This window comes from Hevea brasiliensis, chromosome 4 (assembly GCF_030052815.1).
Source record: "Hevea brasiliensis isolate MT/VB/25A 57/8 chromosome 4, ASM3005281v1, whole genome shotgun sequence".
Classification (NCBI taxonomy): Eukaryota; Viridiplantae; Streptophyta; class Magnoliopsida; order Malpighiales; family Euphorbiaceae; genus Hevea; species Hevea brasiliensis.
Window position 1 is genome coordinate 106,284,437 of NC_079496.1, and position 19,906 is coordinate 106,304,342.

A 19,906-nucleotide genomic window follows, 5' to 3' on the forward strand; every position below is an offset into this window, starting at 1 on the left:
AATTTAATGTTATCATAGCAGATTTTTTAATAGTTGGGAATCAATAAAAAAAAAAAAGAATAAAAAGTTCACTAAATGTGTGGAAAGAAAAAACTTCCTAACCTTCAAAGCATATATGATTATATCTACCAAAAAAAAAAAAAGTAGATATGATTATTTACGTTTTGTTTGTTTTATGAAAAATATTTTTTTGATTAAAGAGAAAATTAATTCATTTTTAAGAAAAATGACTCTCTTTTTAAAAAATGAAGTCATTTTTTATTTTTTAGATTTAGATAATCTTACTAAAAATTGAGAACACTTATACATACATATTATAATAATTTAACGTTGAAACCAAATAACAAAAAATATTGCCATAGAAAATATTTTTTATAAAATATTTTTCTTGAAAAACATATTTGATATAGAAGTTATTTTCTGCAAAATCAACCAAACCCTAAGGAGATATCCAATTTTAGAAGAAAATATGTGAAATTGAAAATAATAGAGTATGATTTTTTTTTTCTTTCTCTTTATTGCGAAGGCGATATACTTTCAATTTTAAATATCAAATAATACAACAAAACTGATTTTTAGCACGGATTTATGTATCTGTATCTGTTTTAACTAACAGCGACATTAGCAATGATACGTAATAAAAACTGATTTTTAGCGACATTTAAATGTGTTGCTAAATTCATTAGTAAGCTAATAAATAGTTTTGCCATTTTTTTTTTAAATTTTTTATCATCAGTATCTTTGGCATCTCAATTGTTCTCTTTTGGTCAGTATCATTTTTTTGAGTTATAATCAATTCACTGTGGATGTAAATTAATTGATATGACATTAAAAATGACATAATTGAAAATTGTGGATTATGATTTTTTTTTTCTTTTTGTTTGTTGCGAAGGAGATATATTTTCTATATTATATATAAATGTACAAATGGAAGAAGAACATTAGTTTTGTTCAAATTGCCGCTCATTGTTAAAATTAATTATACTTATATTTTTATTATTTAAATTAATTAAAGTTTGTGTAAATTTAAAATTTTTAATTTTAGAGTTCATATAAGTTTAAAATTCTTAATCTTATTTATAATTAACTTTAATTACATATAAAATTTTATAAGAAGTAATTAACTAAAATAAAAAAAATTAAATAAATAAAAGATAATATTAATCTATCCATTATTTACAAAAATAAAAAATATTTATAGTGATAGATAAATAATTTATCGCTAATAATACATATTAACGATAACAACCTAAAATATAAAAAACATATTTGTAATGACAGATAAATAATTCATCGCCAATAATACATATTAAAGACAATAGTTAATCCATATAAATTCATTGCTAATACTATTTAGTGATAAAAAATATGTCGTTAATACTTTTAGCAACGAGTGCCTTTCAAATATTATTGTCGCTAATCTTTTAGAGATAGTAATTTTGTCACTAAATCCTTTATGATGCTAATTCTACGATATAGTAATGGTCACTAATAACTTTTAGCGATGAAATATGTCACTAAATACCTCATAATTTTACTTTTTAATATTATAATAATTAATATAAATTAAAATTTTAATATTATTTTCATAATAATTATACTCATACTAAAAAATATATTATAATTCTTAATACAGTAATACTATAATTATAATTCTATAAATATTATTAATTTATTAAAAAATATTTAATTTATTTTAATAAAATTAAAATAAAATTTTATAAAAATACTTTCATGATTTATATTATTTACAAAAATATAGTAAAGTATTTTATTTATATGAATTACTTTTATTTTATTTATATGAATTACTTTTTTAATCAATTTCTTTATTTCTATCTTATAATTATTTATGTAAAAATATTTTTATGCAGTATATTTGAACTGACGTAAAAGAACAAGAAAAGAAACTAATTTTTGTCAGTCAAACAAATAATTTTTTTTTATTAAAATTTTCTTTTAATTTAACTTCTTATAAATTCATTAAAAAATATTTCATATAAAATAAATTTATATTTTTTTAATTATTATATATTTCTAAAATTCTTAATTATTGTATTAATATATAAGTTAGTTCTAATTAAAATTAAATTTATAAATCCTTTATAAATACTAGATATATCTTTATATATATATATATATATATATATATATATATATATATATATATATATATATATATATATTTGCAACAATGGAAAAATAACATAAGAAAATTCATGTCCGTTGATTTATAAAAAATATTTAATTAGTATGTAATATGTAATAAAGTTATATGAATTTAAATTTTTTAAATAATATATAATTATTCATAAAGCATATAAAACAAATTATATATATGAAAAAAAATTTAAATAGATAAATACTTATTATTTAAAAATTAATAATTAACATAATATGTTAGGCTTGAGTTTAATTATAAAATTAATATAACTAATAGGATGCATGTTTAGAATTTATAATATTGATTTTTTTTTATTTTCAAATAGTACATTACAAAAATTTAAAAATATTAATTTACGTACATGTAAAAAAGATATAACAAATTTTTTTATTTTTAATATTATAATTTTATTTTAACTTGGTAAAAAATATATACGTATAAAAAGAATTATAGAATTATTATTTCAATTTAATAAATTTATATTTAAATATAAATATAAATTTATATTTTGATTTAAAAAGAGTCTAATTTCATATGAATACAAGTATTATATTATTTAATAGAATTTTTTTATTTATATTTAATAACTTATTTTATTGAAATTTGATTTTTACTTTTAGAAAAATAATTATAAAAAAATTTAATTTAAAAATACATTATAAGTTAAAAAATTTAATTTAAAAATACATTATAAGTTAGTGTCACTAAATGTTTTATTATAAACTGAATAATGTTTTATACATTTTCTACTATAATCATTCTAATTAAAAATAATAATATACTAGCGTTAGTATTTTTTATTCTATTAGTATCGATTTTCTATATTTTTATATAAAAATATTTTTAATTATTAATTTATCATTTATAAATAATTTATTAGTGTTAATACATTTTCAATTTTATTTTTAAAATTTTTCTCCATATCATAAGAAAATATAAAATTATGTAAAATATGACATATCAAATAAAAATTAATAATATTGATACTTATTGATATTGATATGAGTGTATATAATTAATTTATGAAATAAAATTAAAAAATCGAATAGAAAATAACTAGAAATAAAAAATAATATTATATAAAACTATATCAAATTGAATTTATTTTACTATTATATATATAAACTCTTAAATAGTATTAGAAAAAGTTTAAATTTTTTACTCTAATTGTATGTATTTTATAAAAATTATAAAATGCTAAAAGTTAATTAGTTTTGATTAATTAAACACTTCATTATTGAAGAAATTTAACATAAAAAAATATGGACCAACAAAATACAAATAGTTAAATTTATATATTTAGAAAATATTTACTATTATAAAATTATATTATACTTTTATTGATATACATTCATTTTCATTTACTTAATTTGAAATGATAAATGCACATATAACATATATGTCATGTCATGAAAAACGAAAAATATATTATAATAATATTATATCATATAAAAAAATATATAAAAATATTAAATTATGAATACATACAATGAATACAGAAAACGTGCAATACACATTTAAAAAAAATAGTATTTTAAAATGAAAAGAAAAAAGTGTGCGGCTGGATGGGTACTTGTGACATTCTAAAAGGGAAGTGTTGTCTTTTCACTAATCGATATAGCAATAACCGCTACAAACCTCGAACGGATCAATTCCAATAATTCCTCATTCCCTTTTTGTTTCTTCCCCTCCAAAAATTAACCGAATACAAACTCCTTACTTTTCGTTTCTTCAACTAACGAATATCAATATGGCCTCCATTTCCAAGCCTCACCAAGCCGCTCAACTTAGATCCGATAGCAAACTACTTTGACTCGGGTGAACCACTGCTCCCAGGACTCCCTCCGAGTGTCTTCCTAGATTGCTTCCCAATTTACCTCCCCAAAACCCTAATTGGCTCTCCAGAATCATTTTATCTCTTGATCATATATAAAAGTTTATACAAACTTGGTAATTTTCTCTATATATTTGTATAGTTGTAGAATGAGAAAGGAGTAAATGATAGGTAACGACTGTAACATCTCTTCTATTATTGTGATTCCTTATCCTCTTTGCAAAATAACGTATAAAATAATTAAATATCATTTTGCACTTAAATTTATAATATATTCAACAGACACAAAACACAAACACACACAAAATCAAAGTGAGAAATTCCAATTTGAGCAATAGATTGATCTCTGCTGGAACCATGCCATTTGGTGAGTGGGACATCAAGTCCAACACCACAAAATGGAATTGGAAAGATTTATTAGTAAATGTTTGGAGGAATTGATCAAATTCTGGTTTCAACAGCAAAGAAATTGATCTGAGATTGCCGACATAACTGGGTCCATTTTCTTTCGTAAAATTTTGGAAGGCCTGTTGACCCTGTGTAGCTCAAAATGAGCATTGATTTTGATGATAACAAAACTCGAATAGAATCTATCTAACTCAATTTTAAGTGATGTGTAGATTCTTTCTCTTATTCATGAAGAATCTTTGAGGTTGCATCAAAGGAGGAAGAATACTAAAAGGCATCTCAAGATGAATTAAAGTTGAAAAAGAACAAGATTATGAAAACTGATGCGTCCCTACCGCAAGTGCACGGGTCGTATAAGTAGTATAGAAAAGATATCGTTCCCATGAGGAGTTGTGTTAATGATTGAATTTTTGATATAAAAAGTTGAGTAAATTGAAATATTTTTGAAATTAAAGTAATGAATTAATGGGTATTGAGAATGTGAAATCTATGTATGCAAAATTAATAATTTATTCAACAATGTATTAATTAAACTAAAATTGCATCAAATTGAAATAAGCAAGTTCAAATATGGCAATATTCAAAATGGCAAGTAATTAAATTCGATTAAAAATTAACAATGGTAAAAAGGCGATTCCGGAGTTCGGGATTTCATATTTGAGCTATTTTGGGATTTTAAATTGGTTATCCAATCTTATGAAACTTATGGGTTTTAAGGAGATTAATTCTTAAATCCTTTGAATTCCCTTTCGAGTGAGACAAAGAGTGCCTTAATCAAACTAATCCTACTTTCGTGGAGTTAGAATTAATTAAGACCCATTAAGTTCTTTAATTAATCTGTGAATCCTCTTAATCCTTAGCCTATTTCTAGGTCTAAGTTAATTAAGTCCAATTTCTTGATTATCTATCACAAGGCCTTCTTCTTTCGGTGCTTCAATCATGGATTAAGAACATCACTTAATGGGATCCTACACTAAGCATGTCATTAAGCACACAAGAAATGAATAAAACTCATTAAGACCAGAAAATATGGATTACCCAATCAAAATCCACAAAATATCTCAAATATTACAACCCTTACTCCAGAATCAAAGGTAAAACTACTCACTATCCATAATGCTTACAAGATATATTGAGTTTAAATGGAAATAAAGCTTTAATCTAAGCTAAGGAATAAGAAATTAAACACTAGAAATGTAGAAAAATGTAAGGAAAGAAAGAAATCTGCAAATCTTGGTTGAAAATGGTGTGGAAGGTGAAAGTGACTCCTCAAATTCTGCCTCTCTTCTCCTTTCCTTTTCTGCTCCTTGTCCCCCTCTCTAAAATGGGAAAATGAGACTATTTATAGCATTTTTCTGACATGGAGCCCTAAAATGGTATGTTATAGGAGGAATTATCTGAGGGAATCTTCTGCCAGCTCATTAATGAACTCTTTATGGATCGCATAAGTGGATCGGATAAGTTATGCGATCCCTTATGCGATTTTAGTGATTCTGGTTCACTTATGCGAAACTGCATGACTTGGTGCATAGGCTATGCATAATTCCGTGAAGGTGCATAAGGGAGGCGAGAATGTGCATAGGCTATGCAGTCTCCTTATGCAGATTTTGGCAGGTATTGGAACAGTGATTTTTCTCCTTATGCAGATCTGCATAGCTTATGCGGCAAGTTATGCACAATTTGGTCAATGCATATTTCAGCTTGAAAACTTGTTTTTGACATCTTTGGCTGTAGAAGTCACTCCTCAATGGCAAAATTTCTCTTCAGTCCTTCAAAAACATCATTTTTCCTACAAAACAAAGTAAAAGATACAAATTAATCCAAAATCGACAATTATGGAAAACTAACTAATTAACTAATGAAATTAGCTAAAAAATAACTAATAATAGAATAAAATAGCTATGAAATTAGACCTAAATGACTATGCAAAATGTATGCATCAAATACCCCCAAACTCAAGCTTTTGCTTGTCCTCAAGCAAACTTTAGAATGTGATGCAAAAATTTTTTTTTATGTGTGCCTTATCCAAAGAGCTATGAAAATCACCTATTAAAGTAACTTAACACACCTCCAACAATCCATATACCCATCCTTCAAAATGCAAAGAATCTAATGCTTATCCAAGCTTTCACCGCTAAGCCATCAAGTCAATTATCATTCAAAATCCCCAAACCAACCAATCAAAAGAGAGAGTCATGCTCAAAAGGAATTCTAGAACAATCAATAGTCAAAGTGTCTCTATATAGAATGATGGAATTAAATGAATGAATGGATAATTTTCCAATCCCATAGGCAAATTCCCTACTCCTATCTCCACTGATATAGCAAATACTATCAAGAGATCAAAGGTCTTTTTAGGGATGTAATGGGGCCATGGGGTTCAAAAATGAGGCTAAGAAGAAAAATGGGTAAAAAGGATTCAAAGCATGAGAATATTTCCAATCTTAACAACATAAGGTACACTTCTTATTTTATTATATATTTTTTTTATATATATATGGAGGAGAGAAGTACACAATGAGAATTGTCAAGTGCTAGCAAAGCACATAAAAATGGAGGGACATTTTGATACTTTAAACTTGTATTTTGCATTTTCTTTTGTTGATTGTCCCTAAAAGTGCCACCCCCAAACTCATTTCTTTTAATAATTTGGGTGGATTTCTTTCATTTTGAATGGCAATAGTGAAAAGCACATATACTAGCACTTTTACAATATGACAAGCACTTCTTCTTCCTTTTATTGTATATTTTTTTCTTTTTTTATTTTTATTTTTATTATTATTTTTTAGAAAGTGTACCTAATATTCAATATTATTCTCATGAAAATGGTTGGAGTGTTTGGTTCATTGGCTAGGTAACAATAAGGGTTTCAAGAAAAATTAGGAATAAAAAGGTTCAAAGGGGTTTGCAAGGGTTAATTTTAATTAGGAAAAAGGCCAAAGGTTTAAAATGAGAAGGTTTAAATCAAAGAATGCCTAATCATCTCTCTTTTCAAGTATAAGCTGGTATTTCGCCTTGAAAGGTTTAGAAAATTTGTTCTAGGATTGGTGAGATATCATTTGACTACCTTATATCCAATAACTCCCTCTAAACACTTCCATCTCCAAATGACTAGTTGGGTGGCTTTTTGGCTAAGAAGATATAGGCAAGGGATAACACTTCAAAACTTTGCACCTCTTAGGAAACTTTCAATCCACAAACCCAACTAAAGGTAAGTCAAATCACTCTCATAGCCAACTTTTCAATACTCAAGGGATTTGGCAAAAGAATTTAATGCATGATGCATGATTCCTAAAAATGAGTGATGCATTAACTAAATGGAGGAAGTCTATTTGTATGCAATGTGTGCAATGTGATGTATAATGTGTATGTGAATGTGTAATGTGTGTATGTATGGATGTATATGTAAAATATTTACAATATATGTAAATGGAATGGGATGAGATGCTCCTATACTCAAAATGTGAAAAAATAAAGCCAAAAATCAAAATGTGCACCCCCAAACTCAAAATTGGACATTGTCCTCAATGTCTCAAGTAGTGCATTATCAAAAGTCAAAGCAAATAGTAATTATCAGGAATTGTAAAGAATAAGAGCAAAAAGAAAGAGTTACCTGGTATGGGGCAGAGGAGAATTCAAGATATAAAGGGATGCATAAGAAGTCGCATGTGTTATGCAGAGTTAAGTGCTGTCCAGAACATGTGCATAAGTAGGGTGCATAAGCCGTGCGGTTCTGCATGAGTGGCAATATGGGTTACATAGGCTATGCAGGACATTTACATAAGGGGAATACAGCCTGTGCAGTTATGCATAAGCTGCTGCATGATGATTAGCAAGGGGAAATGTACAACCAGCAGTAGAAGCATTGAAATATATACAGAGTATGGGCAAATATGTACAGAAGGGCAATAAGTGCAATGAAAATCAAAGAAAACTAATGTAATAGCTATCCAATGAAACTTCAAGAAAAACAGAATTTAAAACAAACTAATTCAAAACAAACAAACATAATTCAAAACAAACTATAAATGTTTGAACATATTTACAAAGGAAAAGTCCTACAAGTTGGAACAAAAGTAAAAAAAAAATTAATCTAGTTCTATTGTTTTGCCCTTATCCAAGGATGTTGCTAAGGAGCTGGTGGCTGCTGCCTACTGTCGAAATGATGGTGCTGGAGGAGGTGATGGAGGTGGGGGTGGCATGCCCAGAAAGATCATGAGTTGCTTCACCATCTCCTTCAATTCTTTCTGCTTGTGCCTGGTTTCCATGACAAGGTCAAATAGGTGATCATGACGATCCTTGAGTGTATCAAGACCAGTGTCAAGCTTCCTATCCACAAAGTATATATCATCACTAAGCCTTTCAAGATAGGTGAATAAGGCTTTAGTGTTGAATGCAGGAGGGGTCATGGATGAGGAAGGTTCACCAGAGTAGGAGGTATGGGCCGAGCAGAGGTCTGGGGTGTCCTGCAGCCGAGGGGTGGGGTAGTGTCGGTGAGAGTCTTTGTGGGACTGATGGGAAAGGTTGGGCTTCTGGTTGTGCAATGGGCTCAGTTTCTGCTGCAGGTTGTGCAATATCAGAATGTGGCAAACTGAACCCTGTTTTAGATAGGTGTGCAGCATCAAAATATAAGGTGTCCACAAGTGCTGGTATTTGGTGCTCTTCAGGACTAAAACCAAAATGCTTGGCTATAACTGTTATGAGCCCACCCAAGACAATGTCACCTATGGATTTTGTGGCAATATGCAACACATGCTCACAAAAGAAATAACCAGGAGAAACCTTGACCTTGTGAAATGCACACCGTAACATAAATAATTCAGATTTCCCCACAGCACCAGAACTAGTCCCTCTACCCAATATGGTGCTAGCAATCAGCCTATGAATAAGCCTAAGTGCAGGGTCAAGTATTTGGGAGGTTTTTGATCTTCCAGCAGAGAAAGTTTGGGGTTGGTTTGTGATAATTCTCCAAAATTGGGCAGCATTCCAAATACCCTTGTTGGCTACCTCTACTCCAGTATGTGGCACCCGAAATAACCCATCAATTGCAAAACCAAAAATGCTATGAAATTGGTCCAATGACAGCTCTCTATTTTGCCCCAAACATCTAAATTTCATAATTGGCTTATGGTCTACATCATGCAATTTGAGGGTAGCAGAGAATGAAGAAATAAACTCCAAAACTAGAGTTGGATAAACTATCTCCTGCTTATGCACAAATTCCATCCAACCCATACTGTCACACCTTACCCCTCTGTAAGGCATAACATGATCCCGTAGAATACCTAATGAACTACCGAACTTCACCTACCGATAACTCATTAAGTACCCTACAAGGGATTTTAAAACAATTTTCTTATCTTTGACAAGTGGTGAGCATTTCTAATAAGTATTTAAAACATTTAGTTGAAATTAAAACTAATTAATAATTTTGGCCATTTTAGTTTTCCGCAAATCTTATAAAAATTTTGACAGAGTTTCCTCTGTATTTTGAGAAAACCGTTCTTCAAATACCTGAAATAAAAGCACTTCCAATAATTATCTAACCACTACTTCAAATTCATACTCAATCTCAACCAATTTCTCAAAATTCACAAGTTCAAAAATTCTCAAAATACTGTCCATCAATATCATTTATTCATATTCCATTCAAGATAAACAATTTATATATTCATCACACTAAAATTTACATTCAAAAAGTCCAAATTAAAATTTATTACAACTTTTATACAAACTTTGTACAAGCTGCTCAAGACCCATGTACATGTCCATACATTTATGTGCAATATATACATCAAAAGAAATATTTACTGATTAGGGTATAAATTATACCCAAAACTTTAGGTCAGTAGCTTCACACCTCAGAAATTTCACTCACGCTGCTCCTCTAGTTTCAGATTCTGACAAAGAATAAAGCTATCACGAGTACTAGGACTCGATGGTGCACAATATACTAAAATAATCTTTATGCAAAACTTAAAGCACATTCATTCAAAATTTGACTAAACATGAAAATTAAATACAATCATGCATTGTAAGATTTTACATGTAAACCAAGTTTATTTCAAAGTATCAAAACACATTTCATAAAACCCACAGTTAGATCACGCCATTCGAAACAAATAGAATCTCAATAGCCAGAGGCTAAAGAGAAATCACATGAATCTCAATAGCCAGAGGCTAAAGAGAAATCATATCACAGGCTAGCTAGCTCAAATATATGGATATCCATTCACATCCTCTTCTACTGGCACACCTCAACACTTCTCCAGAGAAGGAATCAAAATTCGAAACTAATTACCCCCACTAGTCGTGCTAGTGAGGTGTTCAAATATATGGTCATGACACTGTGGTTTCAAAACTTATCTTAACAATTTGCTAAACATTGTCATTTCAAATATACACAATAACTTTCACAATTTAAATCAAACATCATAAAAATGCTATAATCCAATATTTCACATTATTCAAAACATTATGCAAAAGATGATTATAAAAGTATATATTGTGCACAAACCTCAAACGAGTCGCCTGTTGGCCTTGACTCGACTCCTCGGGTTCTGTCCCGGTATTCTTTTCCACTGAAACACGAAATTTTCCAATGTTTTAGTACTAAAACTTAAAATAAATCCAAAATAAACTTAACTTCACATTTACCTAGCTCTAACGTGTTAAATTCGACGTTCTCGAAATTTTGTGTTTGAGTTACTATTCATCGCACTATTCAAGTCAAATTATTGACTTTCTAAGGCTTAATGGGTATGGGAACTCCAACTTCACCCACATACCACATTTTGGTCACCAAACTTGTTGGTTTTGGTCATTTGTTTAAAGCTTAGGTCATTTTGGCAAAATTGCCAATTTTCGCTTTTGGTTCTCCGAAGTTATACTGTTCCATTGGTCGATCTACTGTTGGAATTTGACAAAACTTCCTTCATAGAAAATGTTCCTTATTGTCTTAAGTGTATTCTCATTTTTGGATCACCCCAATCGGAGTTTTGTAGCTCAAGTTATGGCCAAAATAAGTTTACTGTTCACATGTACTGTTCATACTGAGATTTTAGTGCTGGCAGATTTTTGGTCCAATTTTGGTTAATAATTTGACCAAGTTAAGTTCATAATTTGGTCTCACTTTCTTCATATGAAATGTTGTACTATGTCTTAGGTTTCCATCGGTTCAAGAATCGCCTAAATCCGAGTTTTCTAGAGAGAGTTATAGCCATCCAAACATTGCTGCTCAATGAAAATTTTGCAGAATCTCAGTACAGTAATTTAATTTTGCTCAATGATTTTGAAAGGGTTAATGGCCTAATTTGGGTTGGTGTTCTTCATGAAAGTTTTAGGTCTATATCATATCTAATTTCTGGTAAAATTTCAGGTCAATGTGACCTACCTAGCTCGAGTTATGACCAAACTGTTCATTTGGTCAGTTTAGTGCAGTGGCAGCCTGCAATCAATCCACTTTGGTCAATTGTTTCACCAAGTTTTGGTCAGTTTTTGGCCATGGTTCCTTAATGAAAATTGTGCTCTTTTATGTCTATTTTCATCTCCAATTGGTGGCATATCAATTGGACTTGTAAAATTTGAGTTTTGGTCCTTCAAAGTGGGTTTGGTCATGCTGCCAGCAGCATGACCATTGACCTACGAATTTGATTTTTATTCCAATAATTCCCACACAACTTATTTGGTCATAATTGACCATTATTTCACTTCAAAATAAGTCCAACATGCCATTTATGCATTTTTCCCAAAATTTGGTTCACAACCCTAGCATTTAAAACCCTAACTCATCAATTTCACTACTTTCTTGCAATTAATCACACTTAATGGTTTTAATACTAATCATTCAACCAAGAAAGGTTTCTAAACTCATTCAAATGTATCATATCCATGCAAATCATATTCCTCTCAAGCTGCCCAAAATTTCAGTTTAATTCTTCCCCCATATTTGTTTCATTTAAATCAAGTTCTAAGCTCACTTTCAACCATCACATGTGCATTTGAATGGATAAATGAAGAGTTTAGCATACTAACCTTAGGTGAACCTTAAATCTTCACTTTTTGTTCTTCTTCTTCCTTCTTCTTCTTGCTTTCTTATGCTTCTTCTATACTCTTTAAGATGCAATAATGAAATTCATGTGGAGAATTTTAGGGAAAGCATGTTTAATTTAGGGTTTCAAAAGCTTGGTTAGACTTATCCATGGTGGAAGATGAAATAAGTGAGAGGGAAGAGTGAGTCACGTTTTTCCTTTTGAAGATGATGAATTTAATTTTTTTTTTCTTTTGTTTCTTTTATTTATTTTGCTATGGAAGACCATAAATATCAAATTTAATAAATATTTAATAAATTTATTTATGACATCATTAATGATGTCATCAACTTTGACTTTTCTATCTTTTTCTCTTTTTTTTTCTATTTATTTTTCTATTAGTTCTTTAATTTAATTATCGATTCCAAAATTTTCTTTTCTCCGATTTTATTTGACAGTTAGGTCAGGAGTCAGCTCTCGGGGTCAATTGACCAAATTGCCCCTCGCCGGTTCAACCCGGTTTGCAAATAATCCAATATTTCTTGGCTCCTCGACCTAATTATTTGGTAGCTTAAGTTCTTTTCGTGGTTTTCTTTTCCACTTTGTGTTCATAAGGGTCCTAAGGACCAGCGTCACTTTTTACGGTTCGAAATTTGAGTTTAGAATGACTTGCAGTCATTCAGGAGGTCACTCATCATTTGTGACTCTCGGCTCGTTTAACCTCTTATGTTCTGTTTTTCTTATTTATAGTTAACTAATTAAACATTACTCATTATTTGTGTTTATGGCTTCTCAAATTGTCTTAAGTGTGGCCCTAATCCCATTAATTGTCCGGACCGACACCGGTCACCGGAACAGTGAAATATACCAGGCTATACAACGGGGGTGTTACACATACCATCAAGTTATGCAACTACATTGTCAAATAAACCAAGAGATTGTAGAGAATCGACAGAAATATACCTAGTGGGTTGTACCCTCCTATCCTTGAGTCTCTTAAAAGCTGCCTTTTGAATTGTATCAGGAAGAGGCCAAGGTAGCTTTGATACCTGTGAAGCTACTGAAATTGACTTTTTGCTGGAAGAGGGTGTGGAGGCTGGAGTTTTTGGCTTTTTGGGTGGTGGTTCCGACAATGGGGTGGGTGGTTCTTTGCGTTTGGATAGAGGAGGGGCAGAGGACATGGGTCGCACAGATTTTGACCAGATTTTTCATTTGTACGTGGTTGTGGGAGGTGGTGGGGGTGTTGCTTGTGGAGGGGAATCGGCATTGGGAGGTATCGTTGACAATGGCGAGACTTCGAGAGGAGAAGTTGGACGAGAATGGGGAGGCGACTCCATTGCCGATGGAGAAGATGGAGGAGGTGAGGGCGGAAATGAGAATGCAGGGAGAAGTTAGGGTTTATCCGACGAGAATGCGAGGGGAGAAAAAGGGTATGCCGGAATTGAGGTCGTGGGGGAAAAGGGGTGAGCAGGGATATCGAGAGGTGGAGGAGGGAAGAGAGAATTGCCGAAAAGAAATTTGATTTGAATCGGGTTTGTGTAGAAACTGCATAAGTGAAAAGTGATTTATGCATAACCTGTGCACTCTTTTATACATGTTTCAGAATGATTTGAACTTCAGAGAAATAGCTCATGCACAAGTGCATAAGTCATGCACTGTCCTTATGCACTGTTCGGCAAGTTTTGAAATCTTGGGTTAGTGGTCATGCAGTTGTGCATAAGTCATGCACTCTCCTTATGCACATTTCGGTGGGTTTTGGTGTTTGGAAAACGTGGTTATGCAGAAGTGCATAAGTCATGCACTCTGCTTATGCATGTTTCGGTGGGTTCTGATTGTTATGGAAGGTGGTTATGCAGAAGTGCATAGGTCATGCACTCTGCTCATGCAGGTCTCGGCAGATTTTGGTGTTTGGGGTTGGTGGTCATGTAGTTGTGCATAAGCTATGCACTCTGCTTATGCACTCTTCGGTGGGTTTTGAGATTCAGAGTGTGAGGTCATGCAGAAGTGCATAAGCTATGCACTCTGCGTATGCACCCCTCGGCAGGTTTGAATTTTTGGATTTCTGGTCATGCAGAAGTGCATAAGTCATGCACTCTGCTTATGCACCCCTCGGAAGGTTTGAATTTTTGGAGTTTCTGGTTATGCAGAAGTGCATCAGTTATGCACTCTGCTTATGCACCCCTCGGCAAGTTTGGAGATTCAGAGTTTTTGGTCATGCGGAAGTGCATAAGTTATGCACCCTCCTTATGCAGACTTCGGCAGAGAGAGAAAATGCAGAATTTGAAGTTATGCAAATGTGCATAAGTCATGCACTCACCTTATGCAAGTTTTGACAGATATGAAATTTGACAAAATGAGGTTATGCAGAGTTGCATAAGCTATGCACTCTTCTCATGCACTTTGCAACAGGGATGAAAATGGCAAAAATTGTGGTTATGCAGGATTGCATAAGCTATGCAGTTGCTTATACACAATTCAACAAGATTAAGATTGCAATGGAACATGATTTGCAAGTGTGAAAAATACTCTAGAATGAGGAAATATAATTCTATGAAGCATAAACCATGAGAAATTTTCACCAAAAACACATCAATATATACAAAGTTCATCAAAAATGCATCACACAAGCATGTAGAAATGGATCCTACATAAAAGACCTTTGAGAACTATGCCATTTTGACTCAAATTCTGCAAATCAACATTTAGCACATTAAAACTCAATAAAATCTGCATAAAGTTGCATCTATTCACAAATGATGAAATGAACTCTCCAAGTTTTGCCAAGAAAATGCACCATACCTACCTTGAACCCCACAACCCAAATAAACTCAAAACTGCAAAAAATGACTCACTTACCACCATATTAACATTATAAGCACAAATATTAAAAATTTACACACCCAACCTCACCAAGAACATAAGCCATCTCTGAGACACCCTCTTTCTTTGCAGAATGTCATTTTTTTGCTATGCATAAACCGGGTAGCAACCCAAGGACATAATTCATCTGCTGCAGACCTTTCCTTGCTGCAGATTTCATTTTTCCTCTCTGCATAAACCGGTGCGGACCACCTTGCTGGTTATGCAGCAAAAATCAATCAATTTGTAGGAGATTTAAAGAACATAATTTCAGGTTAAGGGTCACTCCCCAGCAGTTCACCAACCTTCCTCCATTGAAATACATCTACAAGGGACAAAATTCAACAAAAGTCAAAAATTGAATTTGGGGAGATTCAAGATAAAAACAAAAGTAATGAAAGTAAAAGTAAATCAGCAAAATAAAAATAAAAGGACTTGGGATGCCTCCCAAGAGGGCTAATTCATAGTCCTTAGCTGGACTTTTCATGAATTTCACTGAAAAGAGGTGAGGGATTGGAGAGCTTGTAACAGCTTGCTCCTATTATTGGGTCTCCAGTTATGTAATGTTTCAATCTATGCCCATTGACCTTAAAATTCCCAGATTTTTCACTCTAAATTTCAATTGCTCCATAAGGGAAAACCTTAGAAACTCTATATGGACCAGTCCACCTTGACTTAAGTTTTCCAGGGAACAATTTCAATCTTGAGTTGAACAACAAAACTAAATCACCTTCTTTGAATTCCTTTTTTCTAAGATGCTTATCATGCCAAACTTTAGTTATTTCTTTGTAAATACGGGCACTTTCATAAGCATCCATCCTCAGTTCCTCAAGCTCATTAAGTTGCAATAGTCTCTTTTCACCAGCTTGCTTAAGATCAAAATTCAAGGTCTGAATGGCCCAATATGCTTTATGTTCTAGCTCCACAGGTAAATGACAAGACTTACCATACACCAACCTAAAGGGAGTAGTTCCTATAGGGGTTTTGTAGGCAGTCCTATATGCCCATAAAGCATCATCTAGTTTGATAGACCAATCTTTCCGAGAATTGTTCACTGTTTTCTCCAAAATATGCTTGAGCTCTCTATTAGAAATTTCAACTTGTCCTGAAGTTTGAGGGTGGTATGGGGTAGCTATCTTGTGCACTACACCATACTTCCTCATTAAGCTCTCAAATTGCTTATTGCAAAAATGGGAACCCCCATCACTAATTACAGCCTAGAGCTCCAAATCTGCTCAAGACAAATTTCTTCAAGAATTTCACTACCACTCTAGCATCATTAGTAGGAGTTGCAATAGCTTCCACCCACTTTGACACATAGTCAACCCCAACTAAGATGTATCTATTACCATATGAAAGAGGAAATGGCCCCATAAAATCTATTCCCCAAACATCGAATAATTCCACTTCAAGAATATTATTTAGGGGCATTTGATCTCTTTTTGACAAATTTCCACTCCTTTGACATTTATCATAGTCCAACACAAATTTCCTCACATCCTTAAAAAGATTTGGCCAAAAGAAACCAGCTTGCAAAATTTTACTATTGCTTTAGAGATTCCAAAATGTCCTCCATAATCAGAAGCATGGCAATGATGCATAATACTCTGTATCTCCTCTTCAGGAATACACCTCCTTATTAAACCATCACAGCATCTCCTAAAGAGTAAAGGATCATCCCATCTATAAAATTTCACTTCATGCAAAAACTTTTTCTTTTGTTGACATGTCATACCTAGAGGTAAATCTCCACAAGATGGATAATTCACAAAGTCTGCATACCAAGGTAGTTTAGCAACAAGAGAGAAAAGTTGTTCATCCAAGAAAAACTCATCAATAGGGATTTCATCCAATTCTTCATCATCCAATTTCAGCCTACTAAGATTATCAGCAACTACATTTTCAGCTCCCTTCTTATCTCTAATCTCCAAATCAAACTCTTGTAACATCAGAATCCACCTAATGAGCCTAGGTTTAGCCTCCTTTTTACGGAGCAAATACCTGATGGCTGCATGATCTGAAAATATAACCACCTTTGAGTCAATAATGTAAGGTCTGAATTTTTCCAATGCAAAGACAATTGCTAAAAATTCCTTTTCAGTTGTTCCATAATTTGTTTGAGCCTCATCTAGTGTTCTACTAGCATAATAAATAGCATAAGCCTTTTTGTCCTTTCTTTGACCAAGAACAGCTCCAATTGCATAGTTACTAGCATCACACATAATTTTAAAAGGTAGGCTCCAATCAGGTGGTTGCATGATTGGTGCAGTGATAAGAGCTTGCTTCAACCTGCAAATGGCATCCTCCTATAAGCAAAGGTTTCATATGGACAAGTAAAAGTGGTTTTCTCTTGATCATTTGGATGGATAGGGATTTGAAAAAAACCTGAATATCCATCTAAATAGCAAAAGTAAGAATGCCTAGCCAGTCTTTCTAACATCTGATCAATGAAGGGAAGTGGAAAATGATCTTTTCTAGTGGCAACATTTAATTTTCTGTAATCTATGCACATTCGCCAACTAGTTACTGTTCTGGTGGGAATTAATTCATTATTTTCATTTTTGACAACTGTCATTCCACCCTTTTTTGGGACAACATGTACTGGGCTCACCCAAGTACTATATGAGATAGGGTATATGATCCCTGCATCAAGCAACTTCAAAATTTCCTTTTTAACAACTTCTTTCAACCTCCTTTGATGTTCAATAGATGGTTTACAATTTTCTTCCAAAATGATTCTATGCATGCAAAAGTGTGGGCTTATTCCCTTAATGTCATCTATGGTGTATCCTAAGACTTTCCTAAATTGTCTCAACACTCTTAACAACTTATCAGCCTCTAAGGTACTCAAGTTTGCATTTACAATTACTGGATAAGTGTTATTAGTGCCAAGAAATTCATACCTGAGCTGGGAAGGAAGTTGCTTAAGTTCTACCTTAGGTGCATCTTCTTCCTTGAATGATGATTGCTTAAATTCGACTTTTTCCTTTTGTGTGAGTTGAAAAACTGGAGCAGAAATGAATGGTGGACTTCCCTCTAAGTGTTGAGCATATGCAGCCACATGAGGGTTGTCATAGTCTATGCCTCCTCCATGAACCAAGCAATTTTCAAGTGGATCTTCCGGATATCTCTTTCTGAAGTGTTCTTCAACCAGCTCATCAATAATATCAACTCTCAAGCAAGTATCAGCTTCAGAATGATGCTTCTTCATAGTGTTATTAATATTGAAAACCAATTGCTCTTCACCAACCCTAAGAGTCAATTTTTCTCCTTTCACGTCAATCAAAGCACCAGCTGTAGCCAGGAAAGGCCTTCCTAAGATAATTGGAATATTAAAATCTTCCTCCATGTCCAAGATGACAAAATCAACAGGTATATAGAACTTTCCAACCTTCAGAGGCACATTCTCCAAAATCCCTTCAGGATACTTGATTGATCTGTCAGCTAACTGAAGAGAAATATGGGTTGGCTTTAGATCTCCCATATTGAGCTTCTCATAAATTGAGAGGGGCATGAGGCTAACACTAGCCCCTAAATCACATAAAGCTTTTGTAGAACATGATTCCCCAATGTGGCATGGAATTGAAAAACTCTCTGGATCCTTGAGCTTTGGAGGAAATTTCCTTTGGAGGATAGCACTACATTCTTCTGTCAAAGCTACAGTTTCATCATCTTCAAGTTTCCTCTTGTTTGAGAGAATTTCTTTCAAGAATTTTGCATAAGAGGGCATTTGTGAAAGAGCATCAACAAATGGCACATTTATGTAAAGCTTCTTCAAAACCTCTAAGAACTTCCCAAATTGCTTATCAAGCTTGGTTTTTTGAAATCTTTGTGGAAAGGGAAGTTGTGGCTTGTAGGGCTCAGGAGATATATACTTCTCTTCCCTCTCTTCAATTTCCTCTTTACATTTTTCTACATTCTCTTGTTTTTCACTCTCATCAGTTTCTTTCCCATTTTCTGCATTCTCACTATTTTCACTCTTCTCATCATTTATAACTTTCCCACTTCTTAAAGTAATAGCTTGACACTGCTCTCTTGGGTTTTCTGGTTGACTTGGTAGTTTTCCAAAAGACTTGGCACTTGAGGAAGATGCTTGTTGTGCAATCTGATTTTCCAGCATTCTGTTATGTGTTTGCATCTGTTCTAGCCTTGGTTTCATCTCTCTCATCTCCTCATCATGCTTATTTTGGTTAGCAAGAATCTGTTGCAATAAAGCTTCAGTGGTGGAATTTTGTTCTTGCTGTTTTGGTGGAGGATTCATATTTTTCTGCTGAAAATTAGGCAATGGTTGCCTATTTTGCTGATATGGAACTCCTTGCTGCTGTTGTGGTTGAAAATTCTGATTTGGAACTTGACTTTGCTGATTTCCCCATGAAAAGTTGGGATGATTCCTCCAATTTGGATTGTAAGTTTGAGAATAAGAATTCCCCATTTGCTTGTTTCCATAATTACTAACATATGCTGCTTGTTCTCCATAATCTACTCCACAGCTGGTAGTTCCCTCTGCATAAGCAACTTGTTGTGAACTTCCAGCTGATGATGATGAACTAACCAACATACTCAAGTCTTCCATCTTCTTAGCCAAAACATTAGTAAGTGCATCAAACTTTG